This window comes from Anas platyrhynchos, chromosome 1, assembly GCF_047663525.1.
Source record: "Anas platyrhynchos isolate ZD024472 breed Pekin duck chromosome 1, IASCAAS_PekinDuck_T2T, whole genome shotgun sequence".
Taxonomy (NCBI): Eukaryota; Metazoa; Chordata; class Aves; order Anseriformes; family Anatidae; genus Anas; species Anas platyrhynchos.
This window is the reverse complement of record NC_092587.1, coordinates 9,088,966-9,112,387: the sequence shown is the minus strand read 5'-3', so window position 1 is coordinate 9,112,387 and position 23,422 is coordinate 9,088,966. Positions and strand designations below refer to the sequence as shown.

At 33.1% G+C, this 23,422-nt stretch overlaps 1 protein-coding gene across 3 annotated transcripts in view; it reads right to left on the bottom strand.

Moving 5' to 3' along the window:
• Window positions 1-23,422, bottom strand: part of SEMA3A (semaphorin 3A) — a 346,181-nt gene that overhangs the window by 266,982 nt on the left and 55,777 nt on the right. The window contains exon 1 of one of the 3 annotated variants that reach the window (XM_072026369.1): window positions 15,220-15,238. The exons of the other annotated variants lie outside the window; for them this stretch is intronic. The gene's annotated coding sequence lies outside the window, so the exon portion shown is untranslated. Of the gene's footprint in view, window positions 1-15,219; window positions 15,239-23,422 lie in introns of those variants that run through there. 3 annotated transcript variants of the gene reach the window in all.

Below are 23,422 nucleotides of genomic sequence, written 5' to 3'. Positions count from 1 at the left end.
TAACAAAATTATATTTATTAAAAAAAAATAAAAAGTCTGTGTTTTAAATTAAACATTTAGCCTAGGTTTTCTATAGGATTTCATGAGTCACTCCAAGGACCTTTGCAAGACATAAGCCTGCCACTGCAAACCACAAGTTGTCCTTTTAGACAACTGTCCTGTCTTAGAGCAATTATAGTATTATTATGTACTGCCATGCTGCCATGTTATGTCGCATGATTGTCATATATTTGAGGCCATTCCTAGATTTATTGTATTATCCTTTAAAACTTTTTTTTTTTTTTTTCAGCCTCCCCCCCCCAGGAATTAACTACTACCTTTTATTGCAGCAGTAAATAATATAGCAAATGTGGCTTTTACTGTCTTTTTACTGACAGTGTCTAAGAGCAAGCAAGGTTAAAGAACAATGTTAACAATATATTTTATCTCATGGCATATATGATATGGTTAAATTGTCTCAAGACTAGAGACAATTTCTGTAATGTAATTAGGACTTGTTTTTCTTGGAGTTAAATATTCCCTCTGTAAAATGGGAATAAAATTATTAATCTTCTTTATGATGCTGAAGAAAAGTAAACTCTGCTGTTGAAAAGCTAGGTATATTATCGTCATCCTCCTCTATGGTGGAATAAATTCTTATATATGTTAAAATGATTCTCTTTATATATTTTTCCCTGCATTAGCATTTAATAAAATAGCCTCTGGACTCCAGAAAAGAATATTTTTACAATGATATCTGGTTTTGTGCAACAATAACAAATATCTTTACTGTCCCCATGAATAAACAAAAAATTAGATTATGTTTTGCATTCATTTGCAAAAAAAAAACAAACCAACAAACAAAAATAAAAGCTGGGGGAAAAACGGGAGGAACTTGTAATAAAAGCATAGTCTTATTTCAAGAAATAAATATGTGTTTTAGTGCATAAAGATTTTATTTATTTATTTATTTATTGCCATACCTAGAAAGTATGCTCTGCATCGTATTCGTATCTAGCTTTTGTTCTGATTTTTTTTTCTCATTTTCAAAAAACTTTTTCTCTGTAATGCCATGAACAATCTTAATTTTGCAATTTTGCTGCAGTGACTTCTTAGACTATTCTGGTGGAATGATTTCTCCATCCCAATGGTACTTAGCTCAGTGTTTTAAAGAGTTTCTTGAATTCAAATATAAAATGTAAATGAGACCCTTAACTAAATCACAGATGCAAATAACATCCAGATGGATCAGTACATGTATTTCATATACAGCCTTTGTAATGGGTTAAATTAAAATTCTGGATCCAACGTGCAGTAAGTGGAAGTTTCAATCTCCTCAAATCCTTGTTTGGATCTGATCTGTATGGCTGATGTCCATCTCTAGTCAAAAAATCTGTTTGCCCAGAGGAAAATGATTCCCACTGTAGTCACAAATACTTAAATGTTTCCATGAGTGACTTTGAATCCAAAAGTTTGCACAGGCCAGAGAAGCAACCTTGTCAGAGGAAAAAAAATACAGTTCCCATTATAGAATCATAGAATATCCTGAGTTGGAAGGGACCCTTAAGGATCATCAAGTCCAACTCTTGACACCGCACAGGTCTACCCAAAAGTTCAGACCATGTGACTAAGCGCACAGTCCAATCTCTTCTTAAATTCAGTCAGGAATTCTTCATTCATTCTTCAGTTGTTTCCTGAATAAAATATTTCAAACTGTGGTACGTCTGTACTGCATGTGGAATGAGCATATGGATGTTTATGTGTGCATGTTTGCATGTGTATGTAGTTTTCAATTCTAATATACATATGAAAGAAGGATATGAATGAAAACTTACAATTCTGACATCACCATAAGCAAGAATAAATGACTACTTCAGGTTAAAATTAAATATACTTTCAATATTATCAGAAAGATATATATTATAAAAATCCAATAATTTTATGTGTATGTACTTGCATGTTCATATAGAAGTACATGTATATTAAATCATGTTTATAACTTAATTGATGGGAAAGAGATATTTTCTTTTAAATGCGGTGATAGTTCAACATTCAGTAACAGAAAGACTCAACAGTTTTACAGCCACAGCAATAGGATCAACAACAGAAACAACAGGAGATGAATGGAAGTTACAATGATGGAAGAGCCAGACATTTCTTGGTAGTAGTAGACAGCAAAGCAAGGGACAAGCAACAGAAATTGTAGTTTAAGAGTCTCAGATTAAACTTTCAGGGGCAAAAAAACAAAAACAAAAACAAAACCCTCACCATAAGGTTAGTGTTGGCAAAAGTCCCACTTTGAGCAGGAAGCTGGTCTAGACACATCCAGAATTTCCTTCTAATTAGCATTTCTATGGTTCCGTGAAATGTATTAAAAAGTGTTTGCCATGTATCACATCTTCCAAAACAAACAAACAAAACACACCACCAAACAAAAACAACAAAGCAAAGCAAACAAACAAAACAGGAAACTAGTAGCAACACACTGATATGATAATATCAGTGGATTAGCAAAGTTTAGCTACTGATTTTAATTAGTAGAACAAGAGGTACTTTTATCTACATCACCAACACACACGTCTTTGTGAAAGTATTCATGGGATTTTACTAATAATATATTTACAGAATTGGCTTAGAGCAATTTATGTTACCAAACTACCCCCTGGAACCTCAAAAATTTACTTTTTCTTTGATAACGATTGCAAGATAAAAAAGTGGTAGGTAGCTGTTAGGGATTACTATCTGTATGAGCACCTTGGATTCCACTGTATGGTTCCAGTAGTCAAGTGTTCCATTTCAAAGTGCAATATGTTGTTAGTTTCTTTTATCATTAAATATCTTTAATTGTAAGTATGTTAATATTGTTTTTGTGTGCAATGTTCATTTGACACTGCAAGTTACCCTGGAAGTATCATTGCAAGAAGAATTGATAAATAGAATTTGTTCTAGAGTTCAGTGTAATGTCAAAATTGATTTTGCTTTTTCAATCACTATGTTCCCTAGCAAAATGGAGAACAAAATAGATACTTAATAACATTTTTTTTTTTTTTAAATCACTTGCAAACATTCCTAATATTTCATTCATTTTCCTGTATAATTCTACATACTGTTGCATCCTTTCTTTCAAAAGAAAGAACGACCTTGTACCTGATGGTTGCAGGCTAAGACATTCTGAGCCACTCCTAGAACTTCCCTCTTTCACTTACATTTCTATCAGAAGATTTCTAAATGTAAATGTAAGTGCTTTAAACTGTGTCCTGATTGCTTAATGATGAACAACTGCAGATGACTTGAATTCTACTTATTTAGGCACTAATTATAGATGTCAAGCTGAAATACATCCAACATCTTGAGTTAATATAGGAGGAGCTTGGATATTACTCTGACAGGTGCCAGAATAAAACTTTAAGACTTTAAGCAGGAATTATTTATGGAACTAATTGCTGAAAAGATTGACTGTAGCTAGTCATTCCTCCATTTTTTTGTCTGTAAAATAGAGATAATAATATCTCTCAAGAAAGAAATAACTCTTTGAAGTGTTATGAAGATGCCCTGAATGTGCAGACCACTGTGCATTTCTCATCTGGAAGGTGCTATATACGGTGAGAACAAGTTATTGCTTGTTGTCTCCTATCGAAGACAGATGCATAGTTAATCATGAATCCCATGCTTTCATCTTGCAACCCAGATGTAGCAAATACATTTTTTACTTGCCTTCAAAGCAGAATTACAGGTTTCTTAATGAAGTATATGAGCCTGTGCCTGAATCCAGTCTTCACTACCAGGCTGAAACACAGGTTCACAGCACCCTAATAAATTTAAATGCAGTTTTCATATTCACTGTGCATGTCTATTCGTAAAAAGTCATATTCACAGTGCATGTCTATTCATAAAAAGTCAGTGCACATTTTAAAAATGTCACTGTGCATTTACACATCAACGAACTTCATAGGTTTTTGATTCTGCCATACTGATCCTGAAGAAAGCCTGGTGCTCAAACTTAGTCCTGCAATAATTTGTTCTAGAGATGAGGGAAGATGAAGAGTCTATTTTAATTTATTGCATTGTTTGGTAACTACTATCATTTGGTGTAGATGAAAAGATAATAGCATAGTGGAGACAAAACAAAAAAAGAGTACTTTCCCTAGATAACTGAAATTAAAAATTATTAATTTTCCATTGTGAACTCTATATTTGCCCAGATTTAACAAAAAATTGCAGTATATACCAATAAGTCACATATAGTCTCCTTCTATTTCCCTCATGAAAACTTTCTAAATGAAAAAAATATATATATTATATGCTTATACATATAAATATATATATACATATATCTGTTGCCTTCTTATTTCCCAGTGCCAATTTCTTAGGAAGAAAGGTGTAGGTAAAGTGTGGACATACCCACATTCTCAAAAAAAATGACACTAGATTTTTTTTTGTTTCTTTTCACTACCAGTTTTAAGCTGAGAGACTGCTGGCCTATTCCCACTTAAGCCTGCTAAAGAACAACTTCTAAGGTTTTCTTAGGACTAGGCATTTTAGCAAGTGAAGAGCAAATTAACTATATACAGTGTGATATTTTATACTTCATGAATTTCAAAAGGAAATTAGAACTACAAGAGTCACAAGCTCTTGCCAGGAACAGAGGAAAGTGTAAAATAAGCTGTAGAAAATACACTGAAAACTTCTGCCTGCTTCATAGAAATAGGAAAGCAACACAAACAAAATTGTTTAAGCCCTTGCTTAACTTCTGAAATCATGATACCATTCACATATGTTAATAAACAAGCTGCCAACTTGCTTAGAATCAAACATTTTTCTGGACTGGGACTGCAGTTCTCAGCACCAGGCAGCATCATGTCTTTCTGAAACAGTCTTATGACCCCAGTCTATGAAGAAATTCCTAAGAAACACTTGATCAGATAAGAAGAATGTTTTCAAGAAATAATTATGCAAAGGTTTCCCAGATGGATCATTTTGTGCCATGAATAGAACACTGTGGGGCACTGTTTTTTACAAGTAACTTTTATACTTTTTTTTTTTTTTTTTTTTTTCACACAGTTGTCTTTTATTTCCTTGCAATGTTGGTGGTAGGAATTGCTGTAGGCCTCACAGGAAGCACCCAGCCAACTTGGAGTTTCATAAAACAGCATACAGGCTTAAGCCTGCCCAGATATCCAGATATGCTGTTAAGCACTTAGCTAAGTGCAGGGAAGTTATGATACCTAAATTCAGGTATTTCTTAACCAACAAATCAAATCATAATCTGATTTAGGATATAACAACAACATGATACAGTGTCCTCCTTGAGCTATCTCGGGTGCTGGATCATACTGATAAAGTGGTCTTCTCAGCTAAATACAACCTGCTTCTCAGCTGCCTACTAATTAGCCTGAACAGAAATCCATGCTAATGAGCTTTTTCTACTCTCTGTATCTGTACTTCTTCAGATATTGTCAAACAGCAGTGAAGCATTATATTCATGACCACAAAACTGGTCTCTTGGGCATGGACTGAATGCTCCTGAAGGCAGTAAAAGCTTAGTAATACTATAAATTAAGAATTTAGCCAAGAAGGAAGAGAAGGGAACATTAGAATTGTGTTTGGTCTTCTTCACTTTCTCCTTACCCAGAAATAACTCCAGAACTAAAACACTGTAAAAAAGAACCAGACTTGTGTTTCTTGCATGATTTCCAGCAGTCTCAGCAACATGAATTGGAAGCCACCCATCTAGCTGATGCATGAAGACCACTAACCATACACTCAATAATGTATTTCCATTTTTGCTGTCTTTTTAGATTATTTCAATGGCACAGCTCAAGGCAGCTGCATTCAGTGCCTAAGGAGTTGCAGCTGTTCATCATGGATGTGTCAGGAAGGAGAGGGTTTGGAGCTCGTTTCCAGGGATCCTACTGTGTAGAAGGCTGGCAAGGGCTGTGGAAAAGGGAGGGTATTGAAAAGAATTTCTGTAAAGCTGTTTTCCATAGTTGTGGCTTTGGTCACATGGGGTAAATAGCTGAGGTGGTTTCTGGTTGTACAGCCTGGGCACTCTCACAGCAGCTATCAGGCAGTCAGCATTTTGGGGCTGGTGACTTAATTGTTGAGGACTTCAGTTTTCAGCCATTTCCTTCATATATCATATAAGGCCCGCCATGTACAGATGTTTGTAATGAAATAACTCATTCTTTAAATTTGGTCTTTCAGGTTGCTAGCACATGAAGGGAGGTCAGTTTTTTAGTCAAACTCATAAGTTTTTGGGAAGCACTATGTGTTTGAAGACACATAGGGGTAAGCATCATAACATACTAAAAGACTTCCGATTTATTTATGCTAAGAGAGACAGAGAAGGCTCTTTTCTGATCACAAATAAGCAGATGTCTTTGCTTTAATTATATGACTTTAAAGAAGGCTGTAAGGAAGGCTGAACCACTGTAAGGAAGTTTTTGCTGGTGTCTTTTTAAGTTCCGAAAGGCAACATTCTTTGCAATGTTAGGCAGTTACCATGGTACCGTGGAGTTATTTTTAGCCAATAGCTGGAGAATTTTAGTATCTAGAGAACGTATGTAGGTATGTCATAATGGAAAACAAGTCACATAGGATTTATACAGAAACCTACTGGACACTTGCTTGGGGAAATATAAATTATTTTTATCTGATTGGTTTTGCTCTAGTCTTCTGTGGTCACCTGAAGTGTATGAGTACTATGTTACAAAGGATTTCCATCATCAGTGGTAAGATTAGAAGATATATATTGACAAGTTAGATGGAGATCAAATGCTTCACAGATTATGGAATCTTTTTTCCATATGGCACCCCTGCACTACAGTTTTATGGGTCTAGTACTCCAGCTGCATCAGTTCATAGGAGGTGTATATGACACCTCTTTCTTGGTGCCAAACTTATTTCATATTGTGTATCCCACCACCGAGGCAAAGGTAAACGAAACAGGATAGAAGACAGAAGAAGATGAATGAACCTGACAGTCTTTGTGTCACCTCAACCCAGAAGACAGAAAGTGCTGTGTTGCAACAGGAACCTCATGGAAATTCATGACAGTTTTACCATTCTCCCACAGGTTTTACAAACATTTTGGATAATCCTTCATGTCATAATGACAGGGAATACACACAAGAATGTAGATGACATCTAACAAGTGTCTTTTCTCTCTTCCTATATATATATGCATATAAAATTACTATCGTCTCTTAAATAGAAATTTTATTACAAGCCATATCCTAAGGAGCTTCACAATCCATAAAATGTGACAACAAAGGAAATAGGTTCCATGTGTTCAACACAATCACTGAAGAGGCATTTACAGGCAATCAGGGATCATAATGGAATACGTTCATGGATTCAGATTCTACAGTGCATGAGGAAACTGGAATAGTATATTCATGAGAATCAGGTTCCACAATGCATGAAGAAACTGAAATAATATATGCATGTTCAACCCTTATTTCATATATAAGTTCCACATATGTCAAGACCCTGCAGTGATTTAAGTATTCTTTTGCCTAATATCTATATTACTGTGAGGTTGAAATTTGGAAGTTTCTAGCTGATAGGAACATGCTAATGAGGAAGATTCATGGAGGAAAACCCAATATTAGACCGAGAGGCAATTTCTGAGGTTGTATTCAACCTGGTAAATGTGACAGGCATGATGCTACTCTCTTGTATAACACTGCTTCTTCAGGGATCTCTATTGACCTTATGCTTTTTGAACTACATGGGCGTGTCCTCCAAGACTATGAAGGTCACTGTAGGTACCAAACATTCATATAAACATTTTAAAATAAAATTAATAACACAAATAAAAGAGAAAACGGATCTGAAAATCTGTCTCCTTCCATGACGTAAAAGCTGATTACAAAAGCGAAAACAAATTCCAGTGAACTTTTAGGTTGTCTTACAAATTATCCTATCCTAACAATTCCTTGTGACAACTAGGATATATTCAGTAAAAGCAAACACTGTAAACAAATTAGTCACATGGAATATTAAAGATGCAACTCCTGTAATAGTGTTTTTTTGTTTGTTTGCTTGTTTTTCAATATACAGTAAATGCTGGCCATGGTAAGCTGCTTACTCCTTTCAGAATCAACATCTAAGCTCTCTGTAAGTTAAAGAAGACCAATTCAAGATTTCTCTTTCTTTTTTTCCTAATGAATAAATCTTCATGAACTTCAGAGATTGAATAATTTATTGAGAATTAAATTTTATTTATTTTTTATCCTATGGATCACCAGTTTTAGTTCTTCATTACGCTGACTGCATGTAAGTAGTTACAAAATAGTACATTCATCTGCTTGGAATTTATTTATTTATTTTTTTTTCAGAATATTATATATCAAATCCCAAACAGTTTTTGACTCCAGAACTACGTAATAAATTGTTAGGGACCTTGCACTAAAGACATCATAATTCTTTTACAGCTGTCATTTCATAGAAAATATGTATTTTTCATTAAAATGGCAATACCTCTCCACAGCATTAATTTTGGAAAATAATAGGATTTTTATTATTATTATTTTTTAGCAAATAAAATGGAAAATTCCAGATTTTCATGGTATTTCAGTAAATTGGGACATTTTTGCCAAATCAAATGAAAGTTTGCTTTCCACAAAGTATTAAGTACTTTCAGAAAATGTTCATTCTTAGTTTGATAAAAATAATAATAATAATAATAAAAATGATAAGGTTCTGTTTCTGGATCTCTCTCTCTCTTTATTTTTATTTTATTTTATTTTATTTTATTTTATTTTATTTTATTTTATTTTATTTTATTTTATTTTATTATTTTTATTTTTTCATGGTTTGCAACTTTTTGGGCTGTATTTGACCAAACTGATACAAGTTTTAAGATATATTACTCGATACTGTGTGTGAAATACAGAAGATTGTATAGAAGGAATGTGTTGTTTTGGTTATGTTTTTCTTATAGAAGTGTAACGGAAATAGGTGAAGAAATGGGTGAAGAGCAAAATTTGCACAAGATTTTTGGAAGAAGTTTACAAAATAATCATTTTGTAAACTTTTAACTATTCACTAGGAACTTGCCAATAAAGAATGAGACCAAGACCATAAATACAATTTTTATGTTGAATTATTTGACTAGTTAAATTCAATAAATCTTTAAATCAGTCCTTCCTTCTGAGGTATCTTTTATTGTGTGCTTTCACATTCATGTAGCTTTATTGATTGTATCTTCTTCACTGCCATATGTTAAATTACTAGTAATAAAATTGAAACATTAAATCACATTCTTTTCTTTCATGTGTCACTTACCTATTGGGAACATATGTTACATTGGCACAGTAAAACTTGCCCTGAAGGCCTAGTCTGTGTACACAATGCTGTGAAAATGGATGCCTATAAAAAAGTCCTTGTGTCCTAACTGAAGATTAAGCTTCAATAAAATAATATTATAAATATTTAAAACATAAAATATGACTTGTAATGGTGTAATAACAAATTCTCTGGAGTCTGTGTCCTTAAAAGGAATGCAGAAGGACATCTGCAGTGTTTGTCTTCCAGTAGACTTTACCACTTCATATATGATGCAGGCCACATTATTTCCTGAAAGGGTTTAACCCAGCTACTCCTTTCACTAAGTTTATTTTGTAACCGGATTAACCTATTGTGCATTTATTATTTATATAATACATATTTGCTATTGATCCAAGCAAACTGAGAGATACACAATGAAAAATAAACTTAATTTCATTATGTTTTAAAACCAATTTAACAGAGAGGAAATTTAAGCATTCTATATAGTAATGAATGAAATATCCTGGGTTTACCTTGAGTTATATCTCTGTACTTTCAGTTAAACAACAGTCTAATTTCTGCTTGCATTTCTCTTTTGGCAAGGAATAACTTTACTGTTGTTGTTGTTGTTGTTATTATTATTATTATTATTATTATTAATTATAATTTCAAAATGACTCCATTCCTATTCATAGTTCTGATCCATAGATCTATTAGAATGGCACTGCCAGAAGGCTGGAGTGAACTTTGACTTGTATCTGATACCTAATTAATTTAGATTAACATATGAGATATTCAATTTGGCTTTTGTTAGAAATGGACTGATTTTTTCCCTCCAAAAGAGAGAACAGACTTCTGAACTGCAGAAACAGTTCTGATCCATCAGTTCTTAAAAACCCTATGTTTGTAAAGAACTAATGTAGGTAATGAAGTAAAATGCTAAAAAAAATGCTAAAAAAAAAAAAAAGTTTTAATGCATAACCATAGTTAGTTAATAGTTCTAATGCATAACTAGCAGATGATCCTCATACTATGGCCCTTCTACTTTCATTATAAACATATTATACAAGCAATTTGGGAATGAACTAAAAAGAATTGAAAAGTTCTGATTTATTTTATTTTATTTTATTTTATTTTATTTTATTTTATTTTATTTTATTTTATTTTATTTTATTTTATTTTATTTTATTTTATTTTCATAGAATCATAGAATCATAGAATCATAGAATATCCTGAGTTGGAAGGGACCCTTAAGGATCATCAAGTCCAACTCTTGACACCGCACAGGTCTACCCAAGTTCAGACCATGTGACTAAGTGCACAGTCCAACCTCTTCTTAAATTCAGTAAGGCTCGGTGCAGTGACCACTTCCCTGGGGAGCCTGTTCCAGTGTGCAACCACTCTCTCTGTGAAGAACCCCTTCCTGATGTCCAGCCTAAACTTCCCCTGCCTCAGCTTAACTCCGTTCCCGCGGGTCCTGTCGCTGGTGTTAATGGAGAAAAGGTCTCCTGCCTCTAATTTTATTTTATTTTATTTTATTTTATTTTATTTTATTTTATTTTATTTTATTTTATTTTATTTTATTTTATTTTATTTTATTTTATTTTATTTTATTTATTTATTTTTGATCAGCCTGCTCTGTTCAGAAAGTTTTGTTCATCTTATTTCCTGCTTTTCTGGAATTGGCAGCAATAATTCAATAGCAAGCAGAAGCGTAGAACAGACAGTGAAGAAAAGTATTTTTATAGCTGAATGTTAAGAGAGTTCAAACCAGAAAGTACATAATTGTTAAAAACTGCACTGGAACTAACTCACCTATTCTTCCTAAAAGTGCCATGGGGTCTTCATTTCACAGCTGATGCATGGGACATTACAGTTTTTTGTTTGTTTCATTGCAAAAGACTACGAAATACTGAGACTGAAAATAACTTTAGTTTTGTTTCAGAAAGAGAGAACAAAGTTTAACTGATATTTGCTAGAGCATGAGTCCAACAAAACAGCTGGAGTCTACATGAAAAGAGCTTCTTTTACCATTAAAAAAAAAAATAAAAAATTAATAATTTTACAGTCTGACTACACTTATCCATCTCACACAATATCTATCTCACACAATTCTTTTTTCTTCTGACTATAGTGCTTGCAAATGAGTTTTTCACTCAGAAATCAAAACAATGTCTAACTTAATGAGCGTTTTAGAACATTGAGAAAAGCTGTCAGTTCATCCAACCCTTATTATTTCATCATGAAATGTCTGATCCTGCGATATTATCCATTGCTTTTTATTCTCAAGCCCAGGAGGGAGCAAATCAATTGCAAATGCAAAACTTGTCAAAGGCTTTGGGCCCAACACTTGAAAAAAGAAACACAGCACATCTTAAATGGCTCTGCTCCATAAAAAAACTACAATGGGGTTAGTAGGAAGGAGTCTTCAATCCTGGCCAGAAATCTGCTTATGCAACTGGGTCACAGATGCTAATTTAAAGAATGGGGCACAGAAGTGATCACAGTCATATACCCTCAGAAAGTTTTAATCATTTTATCCATACAGCATTTTGATATGTTACATGCACTCATGGACCAAAAGCAACAGTACTGAACAGGGAAGGTATATTGACCTTACACATGCAACATACATGGAGTCCTTTTATAGCTGTTATTCCCCTCTCCATGCCACCAACTTGCAGCTCTTTAGTGAATGCATCAGTCCCATGAACATGTATCTTGGATTTACCTCTTCACATTTTAGCTATTTGAAGTTTGATATTTAAGTCTCAGCTATTTTCTTCAATGACAAAGAAAGCTCTTTCAGACACCTGTTGCATCGGTGTTTGGATATGCCAACTTTCTTTTGTTGGTATAAGTGGAAATTAGGTAATTAGATGAGAAATCACATTATTTTAGATGCTTAGAAACTTATTCTTAGTTTCTGCTTATTATTGTTAGAGGATTAAATTCTACAAACCTCTCTGAGCAGTCTCTTTCTAGGCAACTAGCACTACCATTTGCCAAGGGTTAAGCGATCTGTCAGGTGGTACTGGTGGAATCTGCATGAATCTGCAATTCACAAGCATGGTGGAATCTGGCCTTCTGCCCAAGCATGTTGAATGAGGTTGGTTAAGAATGCTTGATTTACTGTGAACAAATAGTTAAAAAAAAAATCAAACCAGATAAATAGATCATTCATGTAACAGTCACCCACTACTACTACCCCATGCTGCTATAACATTGTGAATACAGAGCATCATTATGGAACTAGGATCATGGAGCTTAACTGTATTCCAAATTCTGTGCACAGCTACACAGAGTTACTGAATATGAGTAGAGGTCCACAGGGTACAATCTTGCATAGCCATACAAAAAAAAAAAAAAAAAAAAAATAATTGTGTATATCCACTGTATATTGCTTCAGGGTGAAAATCGCATAGAGAAAAACAATGTTTCCAATAAAAGCATAGCATTTTTTTATTTTTATTTTTTTTTAATAAAAAATAAAAAACATAAGCTTTAAGGTTGTTTTCATGTCATAGCTAGATAGGTAAGCCAGATCTAACATATAAAAGAGTAAATTGGTCTGCACTGAATTTTCTGCTTTTACAGTCAAGTTATCTTTAACCAAGGGATTTTACGTAAGGCTTATGTGTTAATTTGCACATTTTTATATCTACAGATATTGTAGATATAAATATAAATAATGTAAAAATATATACACATGTCTATACAACCTACAGTTATTCTTGCAGAAAAGCCAACTCAGAGCTCTGACAATGAGACTCTAACATTTTGAAAGTACTCAGAGTTGGCTAGTGCTTTGAGATAGATCTGCAGAGACCATTCATTTGCAGTGAACTCAACAGAGACTGAAAGACTTTTAACCTGAAGAAAGACAGATTTAATTAGGATACACATTAGGACAACTCCATAAATACAGCTCACCCTAACTTGATCAAAAAGAATGGGGAAAAAAAAAAATAAAAATAATAAAAAATACAAAATAAAAAGGTGGGTGGGGATAACACAACTCTACTCTCCCTCTGCAGGGAGAAGCTCTTAGCTTCTAGCCAACTCCGTAGCTTTGAGTTGCAACAATTTTGGCATAGATCTTTGTGGCCCTGAGGAAATGTCCTTCGTCTTTTTTGATATCTGGTTGCCTTTGCCTTCTGCTCCTCTCAGCCAGTGATCATACTCGGTAGTGCATGACTTTGCTGTGATTTTTTACTCTGCCAACCAACTTTCTCTCTGAAAGCTTGTTTTCCTAAATGAACTAAGTAATTTTCAAGGAAGGAATAATTTTTCCACCCTGGGAACTTCACTCTACCCAGTTATTTTTCCTAAAAGAACATAATACAGCAGCAGAAAAAAAAGTATTGTAATTTTAGTGTATATAGTAATATTTTTCCTTAGCAGAATTTTTCTTTTCCCTTTTCTGCCCTTGATAGAAGCCCAAAAGAAGAACATGAATAACTAAGACCTTTTGTGCTGAGACCCTGTGTGTCACTTCAAAAAAGAAATGAAACACTAAATCGAGAATAGCTCTAAATTGTTCTTACTCTTTGGGCACTGGCATCAGCCAAGGAAGAGATTTAGTTTACCAGGGTTCTGAAGTATCAAAAAACTGCAGGCCTCAAGCTCTCTTCCACATAAGAAGGGAATCTGTGTTTTGGTGATTTTCTTTGATCTTCTTCTGGTTTATATTGGAAGAATAATAGTGGTAATACATACTCATGTACTTCTGGGGTATTCCATAATATATTTTTTTACTAAATGTAAGATAAGTAAATGCTTCTGGCTATACAACAAAATTGTTTCCTACATCACTGTCTGCTTGAGCTTGGCAGCTTGGGGCAGAGCAGTGAGTATAAAGGAAAGTTTTTTGTTCAAACTGGGAAAGCTTCAATAACTATTTATAGCTAGAGAATTGAGAGCTAAGCCCAGATTTTTCTATTGAACATGAAACAATGTTAGAAAACAGTGTCTAAAATGTGTTTTCCAATTTCTCTTAGAAAGTCACTGAAAACCAGTTAGATTAAAATAAATTTGATTTATTGGGTTAAAAACAAACAAACAAACAAACAAACAAAAAGTTTTGTATCAAAGATGTATTTTAATCAGAGAAAATTGAAACTCCTAAGATATATGACTTTTAAAATATTTTTGTACCTAGCACTTTCAATCAAGCAAACTTTGAATGGAGGAAATTTCTGGAAAATTTCTGCCCCTTAGCAAAACTTATTTTTGCCATTGAGTTTAGCACTCTGGATTTGCAAGTCTGGCTTCTCCTGTATTAGTTTAGTAAAAGTATTGAAAGTATTGAACATATTGTCAAAAATCCAATTTTCAGAAATAAACAAACTCTGAATATGAATCTATAAGGAAACAATTATACATTATTTCATGAATGACATCATATGAACATCCATTTTTAGCCTGATACAATTGGAAAAAAAAAAAAAAAAAAAAAAAAAAGACCCTAAAGCAATCCCCAATTGTATCATTTCTTGACTATAAAATTAACTACACTTTTTTGACAACAAACAACTTTTCTGAACAACAGCAATTTTTTCTTCTTTAATTATGACATTGGTGAGAAAAATTAGTTTGTTTTTCCGTAGTTTATAGTTCAAAAAATATCCATGTGTTCATTGTATTTGTCTGTCACAGGCCACAATTATCAAAGGGAGCCAATTACTGAGTCAGTTAAAGTGCTAAAGGTTAAAATAGTGATAAAACACCTTTTAAATACTGGTAAGCATACTCCAAGAATGCAAGTTTGATTAAAATAAATCAAGACCTGCTAAGATGAAAATTATAACTTTTATCTGGAATTACAAAGCAGTTTATTCTAAAACACCTCCAGCTTTTCATGTAAAACTACTAACTCTGTCTTTCTCTTCTCAAAGATGCTTAGAATTTCTTGAAAGAAAATAAAGAAATCAGCCCACTTCCTTCATATCTTTTGTTCACACTTACCATGTAGCTCAGTTCTTTTTGTATTAGGACCAAGGTGTGAAATTTGCCTTTTGTTGCATTTCTCCCAGTCAGCAAAGCAAACTAGGGAGTACTCCAAGAGACCAGACCTCCACTTCTCAAAAAATAAATCTGTTTAATATTAATAGCCTACAATTGTCAGTATCCACCCTTGTAGGAGGGTGATGAAACCACTTTTCCCATCTAACATTCCAACATGCCATCTAAGAAACGTAATATCTAAGAACCATTTAGAGAGATGTTTCACGTTCACACTGCTTTCCTGGGGGCTGAATTTATTTTTAAGATCTCTGCATATATGTCTGTCCAAGAAAAGGATACCAAATGCCATGCCTATCAATGTATATTAAACTAAATATGTATATATGATCCATTTGGAAAATATTGCAAAAATTTGAAACTGTAAATGTCTTTACAAGCTGCAGAAAAATCAGATCGATATGCTTAAAGGTGCTATGAATACATGAATGCCAGATGCACTAGAATACAGGAAGCACCACTCCCTTTTGTTATTTAATACTTAGAGTCCACATGACAGACTAGTGTGAAAAACAAAGCTGTTCACTAAGGCCATTTACAAACCTTTTACTGAGATAAAAGCAAAGAAAACAAGGACATGTGAGCGTTTGATATGATTGAACTGATGGCAGTGCAACTTTAAATTTATCAAAGCTTTTAACCACCTGGTTTTCACAACATGGACTTCTTGGTGGAGTTATTGTTCTGATTCTCCTGTAACACTGCTGTGACAAAGTGTAGGTTTTCCAAAATAAATATAATCAAAACAGTCCTAGGCAGTTATGTATACCAAAATGCTCTGCAGGATGAGGCACAGATGTGAGCAAATGGCTCAGATGTTCACTTTATAACCGTTCAGGTTATTTTCTGCTGAATTTTGGGGGAGAAGTAGTAAGCAATATTTCTGTATACAGTTCAGAAAATATTTAATGCCAGCCATACTTATCTTAAACTAATAGACCTGCACTTGTATTTCAAATCATATGGATATTCTTTATTCTGGTATAATTGCTGTATTTTATGTGATTTTATGTGGTTCAAATTTTGATTATGGCCTCTGGATATTCTTGCAATATGAATTGATTGATTGCATGGATATTTGCACTAGTTAAAATAATAAAAAAAAATGTGTAAAACAGTTCAGTGAAAGGTATAGTTGCAATACTGAGAAGTAGCTTTCATTTGCTTGGAAGAATGAGACTATTATCTGAAATTATTTCCCTCCCTATAAGTAACATTGAAGACTTATTTGCCCATGACTTTGTCAACAGCATATGAGATCATCCTATGGAGGTCATTCTTTTGCTCTAAGCTCTGAATTCATCTAATCAAAATGGAGACATCAGCAAAACAGGTACATAGTTTAAATTAGATGTCTACAGTCTCTCTGTGTATAATGGAAAAAAAGGATAAGGTTATTTCCTTCTCAATTTTAGGGCTGATTAAGCTCTACCTATGGAAGAGGAACAGGGGGAGTGCACTGGAACATGTTGCTCTCAGAAGCTGTGAGTGCCCCATCACTGGAAATGTTTCAAATTAGGGTAGGATGGGGTTTTGAGCAATTTGATCTAGTGAAATATCTCCCTGCCCATGGCAGAGGGGTTGGAATTAGATGATCTTTAATGCCCATTCCAACCCTAGCCATTCTAAGATTCTATGATTCTAAGACTTTGTAAAAAAAAAAAATAGTCAACTACAGATTGAATTATCAGGATGGGATTATTTATAGCAATCATTAATTTAGTCTTTGTGTATTGATAACTTATATTACATAAAAAGTATTTAATGCATTTTTTTTTCCAGGTTTTAGCTACTTATGTTCTTTATGATATCAAAAGGAAACTTTGGGATGCAAGTGATATAGGTTTGAGATATACCAGTGCAATGTTCTGAAGGTATGCATTTAAATTGCATATATCAGACTTATATTTGAAATTAGTACATTTACTGAATAATGTTCTTGAACTTATAACTATAATGTCATACATTATTGATGAAGAAACACACTTCCTTCTGGTATTAACTGATACACCATTGAAATCAGAGAGTCTATGCCATTTTATTGTAACTGCAAACTGAATACAATGAACCAGCTTCTGCTTTTTGATATTCTGTGAAATAAAAAGATTTATTGATTTATTTATTTATTCATTTATTTATTGAGTTGGGTCTTCAGGATCACACTAAATAGTAGTCAGTCAGTTTGCAAACCAAATCTGAGAGCTGTTGGTATGTAGACTGAATGGGTAGATGGTACACAGAGGAGCTAGAAAAAGAAAGGAGTTGCTTCATAAGAAAGTTCAGCCTCCACATGTGGTGCAACTTTACTCAACAAAGACAGTTTGTTTCATTATTATTATTATTATTATTATTATTATTATTATTATTATTATTATTATTATTATTATTATTATTATTATTTTCCCCACTATCTGGAGATTTTATGGTTTTGAGATGGTAAAACGGGTAGAGCCATTTTGAAACATGTATATATATACATGTTTATATATGATAAAGTGTTAGTTAGGGATACTAATTTACATTTTACAGGTAGTGATGTTACTTAAATCCTGTTCAGGTAACAACAGCTAAGAAAAAATCCTTGCTTGAAATTTCTGCTTCCCTTTATGTTATCCAGACTATGGGAAATGAAACATTACTATTAAGGGAATTTAGTCTGAAAATTAAGTGAAATATGTAAATTACATAATTTTTACCCTTTAATTGGTCATGTGAAAACTGATTTCTGAAGAATAAGAGAATGATTTTATCCAGTTTTAATATTTTGCTAATCTTTGTGCTAAATATAATTCAGAAAAGAGCATGATTTAACACTGAAATACATAATAAAGGAATTAGTATTAACATGGAAGAAAATGTTATAACATAGGGGGGAAGATGGGAGAAAATTTAAAAGCATTTTGTAAAAGAAAGAAATAAGATAAGAAAAAGCTGGAATAGAGTATAGTGAAACAAATCCTATGCTGAAGAACAGTTTGAAAAAGATAAACTAAGATATTTCATACTTCATGTATGAAAAAGGAAACAAATGAGGGACCGCATATGTTACTATTGTACTATAAAAATCAAAAAGTGATTCCTACATTTCAGAAGGTAAAAGGGCACTAGAAAGAAGCAAGCCAAAGAAGATCAAGGCATGATCCAATTTTTCAGCTGGAGAAATTATATTTTATTAGATTTCATGTCCAGAAGAGATCACTATCATTATCCAGCTAATGTGTTTGTTTTTGTTTTTGTTTTTGTTTTTGTTTTTTTAGCATTCACATAATTTTTGGTTGAACTAGTAAATATCTTTCAGTGGAATATCCTAAATTACTCATCATGCTGAAGATCTATACCTATGTATTCAAATCACTAATAAACCACCTTATTATACTATTTTTCTGATTTTTTCAGCCCTTGGATCTAGTTACATTTCCTGCTGGATCAGAGACTCTCTGGTGACCTGAGTATGAGAGAAAATACACCAGGACACACATACACACACAAATGTTGGTGTGGAACAACAGATTTAGACAAATAGACTAGGAAAAAAAAAAAAACAAGAAAATATGTAACATCAGTTTTGTGAAGTAAATTCTCATCACAGAAGACACATGGCAAAAGAAATTATATATATATATATATATATTTTTTTTTTTTGCCAGATGCATGAAAAGAAAAACATACGGCTTGTTGTCTCACATTTTTTGCATATATCTTCTGTGTTGACAGGTTTTGTAAGATGGAAAGTGCCTTTCATTCCAGTGAAATCTCCTTATATTTTTACTATTATTATTAATTATTTTGCCAGCTTGAAAAGGACAGTTTCAAATGGTTAAAAATGATTCTAATGCAAATTACAACCAAGAATACATTGAAACATACAAGAACAAGCCAGAAATTTTAATGAAGTCCTACAATTTTATAAAAGTACCATTTTGGAGGAGCTGCATTTTTTCTATATCTATGGGGAGAGGGTTTTAACAATGGAAAAAATCAGTACTTTTATATATATATCAGCATAAGGGAAATTTGTACAGACTTTTCCTTTATTTATCCATTTTTGATACTTTTACCTGTCACTGAAAAATAAATGCTAGTATTTTTGAAGTCATTGAAAAAAACAGATTCAAGGAAGTAGCCTGTTATTTTTTTAAGACTTTTTTTTCTTTCTTTTTTTTTTTTTCATTTAAAAATGGAAAAGGAAAAACCTAAACCTAAACTACTGTCTTACTATCCCACAGGAAAGAAATTAAATCTCATTTAAAACTAAGGTAAAGCTCTGGTCCACAACAAAACAAACAAACAAACAAATATCTATCTATACAGAGAGATATATAGATATATTTTCTGTATTCATGACCGCAATAGTACCTAAATGTACATGTTTTCCTCGAAATAGAGTTCGCAGGTTGGCTTCCATGTTTTACTCAGTCAAAGCAGACTGAAAATGGAGTCTGCAATACACAGCGAATCAGGCAGTAGAACAGTGAGAAACAGCGAGGAAATCTGCCTGCTTCAAGTCCTGGGGGTCCCTTGAGATGGGGACCCCTTGCATTTGGTGTGGTTTCATAGACTCTTAACCTGCATCTAGATGTAGAGAACACATTGGGACATGACATCTAAAATGTTTTCAAGCTCATGGGGGAGCATCTATACAACACCTTCATTTAGACATATGAGCCAATACCTATCTTATTACAAGACCTTTTATCTTAAGAGAATCCAATTAGAAGGATCCAGCCTACTTCTTCATTTTATCAGAATCTGGGTATTGAAAAAAACAAAACCAAAACCAAAACCAAAAAACAACTTAGTTGCTACAACATTCCACACCGAAACAGTTAAAAAAAAAAGTATAAGTGCTAGTTTTATGGCCTTTTTTTTTTTTTTTTTTTTTCTGATTTGTTTCTTGATCTTGTCATTTTTAAAGCATCTTTAATCTTTTTTAGTTGTGTGAAACCACAACTCTCAAAACTATGACAACACTTGTAACTGTCACTGTACTGATAGCTGAGCATCCATGTTCAATGCAACATATCCTTGAAAATGATTCCAAAGTGATGACATTGATTTTGATTATGGAGAAGAGAAATTATATTTACTAATGTATTTCCAACAAATATATATTGGCAATCAAAGTAAAATAATTATTATGAATTTAAAATCAAATGAACTCCTCATATATATATAGGAAAATATATATCAGGAAGATATTTAAACACACAACTAAAGTCAAGAGATGTTCATTGAAATACTTTGCTAAAGCACAAATATAATGGAATCAGTGAGATAAAATACCAAACATTTTTATTCATGTTTGTAAGTATTTTAATACTTCTGGTGTTACTAAGAATATACTTTGTGAAGAAGTAACATAAAATTCATGGATATGCTTTCAGTCAAATATTTTAACAGTATACAGCAACAATAATAAGAATCTGTCTGCAGAAAAGTTGTGTAAAAATTAAATAGGGGTCCTGAGATACGTGTCTTTGTATGATACCTTTATAAATCACTCCTGCAGAACCAAGCAGTCAGCATCCTGCTATGCACAGCTGTTTGCCCAGAGAACTTTAAATAAAAAGTAAATAAATATAGAAAAAAATAATAATGTGGAAAAACACTATTACAGCTGAAAACTTAGACAAGCATAGTTTGTACTAGATCATTAGTCATGTATTGGCAGGCCCTGATTATCAAGGGTGTTACCAGCCGTGCATCTTCAGAAGTCATTTGGCATTTGATTTAGCCAATAAATATCTAATCACATGCTAAATAAAACAGTTGGTTTTGCCTATATTATCTTAGCATCAGTTTCTTCAGCGATTTAGAAACTCCTGTGAATGTTTTGGGATTTTAGCATACAGAACAGCTGGAGAAGCCAGTCCTTAACTAAGCTGGTTACAAATTACTCTGTTCTAACAAAACTGTTTATGTGTACAATAGCCTACATGTATTCTGATAGTTGATCACATGCTGTTGAGCTAAGCCAAGAAAAATGCAGGTAAGATCCAGAAAGCTAATGGCAACTAAAACACAGTTCAATGGATTGTAATAAAAGGTTAACACTGATAAAAAAAATCTTCCAAAAATAGAAGTGAGTCATAGAGCTACAGTTAAAAACAAGGTCCATTTCAGAAAATGCTCAAGAAGAAACCTGCTACATGGAAGTGAACAGAAATAGTACTCTTGTGAGAAAAGGAGCTTCACAAACTGGGCAGTTAATAGTATTATCCAAACAGTTAGATACAATTTACAACTTAGGAATTTCCAAAACGTTGAATTGAAATGAATAAAATTTACTCCAATGCGCATACATAGAAGATGAGCATGGAATGCTTTATCCATTCACAGAGTAAATGAATGAAGTTTTCACCATTTCTCCAGATGCATTTGATTAAAAAGAGATCAAGCTGAGGAGATTGTTTCAGACTGCTAAAAGCAAATACTCCATTAAAAGAAGATTAACACTGAAAGCACAATTGTTCTATGCATTTTTCTTAAAGATTTTAATGTCACCTACTAGAGTACAAAAAAAGATGGCTGAAAATTCTAGGTCAGAGACTAAGGGTGAATTCAAGGTGAGAAGCATGTTAAGAATAGAAAGAGAAAGAAATGCTGAATATAAACAGCCAGGAAATCTATATAATGAATTGGTATGATGGCATTGTTTATGCTTTTCCTTTAGGGCTAGTGTACTTATTAATAATTAAGGGATATCAATGCAATATCTGCCACAAGAACAGTACTTTTTGCCATGCACAGAGTTCAACAATATCTACAGGGAAATACAAGAGTCTAGTTTATATTTACTGTATGATATGAATTGAATTTTAAGTTGAAAATGGGGACAATGTATTGGCATAGGTTCATGACAGTTGGATAACAATAGAGGCTAACTTTAAAAACTATTCTGGATTACAAAGTTTGTATTGCCAAGGGGCTGACATTCCTATATACTTATTACTCTTCCCTCAAATATTTAGGGGATAGTTAAGACTTATTGAGATTTTACTTCATTTGCAATCCAAGACTTATTTCTAAAATATTGGAATGTACTTCACATTTAAGGGAGATATCACAAGAACGGGAAATCTCAACAGCAAAAGGTTTTTATGACAATAACCGAAACAATTTTTTATACTGAGCAGGATTTGTAAAGGCTCTTATCTGCCTCTAGATAAATGGCATGCAGCAGTTTTGGAAACACAGGCAGGATAAAAGAGAAGAATAAAGCTTAGACACCAACACAGGATTCAAATGCCTACCAGCATTATTCATGAAGTGTTGTTTGACTCAGAAGTCAATGTTTTTTCTCAATCTCCAATCACAATAGCTTAAATAAAATTAGCACATTGCAGTCACAGAACAATATAATAGTAAAGAGAAAGCACATTGATAATTGATAATAAGCTTAATAATAACTTGAAATGGTTAAGTGGCACAGAAAGTGAGGTTAATGTGTAGTTTGGAGCTGTAATTGTTTATGAGCCCATCCAGAAGAACTGGTTTTGATGTTTATGCTCAGGGTTCTTTTTGAATGGACATTTGGCCAGATTGGTGGAAAAAAAAAGTAATGGTCCTTCAAATAGTTTGGCTTTTAGACTGGTTTCCAGTCTAAAATATTTTTGGTCATTGAGGATGAATGACCATTAGGACCCTAGATAAATCCTCAGGGATTATGATTGAGCCATTATTGAGACAATTAGCCAGACAGATGCAGATCCTGTGTTTTTAAGTGTTTTAAGTGTGGGCTTATTTATTTATTTATTAATTAATGTTCCAGAAATACAATTTTTCTGGCCAGCAATTTCATCAATATTATTAGAAATATATACCCATTTCTACCCCATTTTCCAGTTTTTACAATATTATTTGCTTTAAGTCCAAAAAAGACTTCAACAATAATGATTATTTCTGTGACCTGTAGCTTGGGAGACGTGCTTAAGAAGTACATGAATGCATATTTGGAATCCAGACAAAACTTCAGTGGAACCAAAACTAGAGATTCTAAAGGCCATTGCATGTTCATGTAACATCTTCTAATATTTCACATGTATTTACATTTAGTGTCTGGCTGCCCTCTAACTTACCTGCCTCCACTTTGTGGCTTCCCTAGTCAATAATTTAAACATTAAATATATATATATATATGTGTATA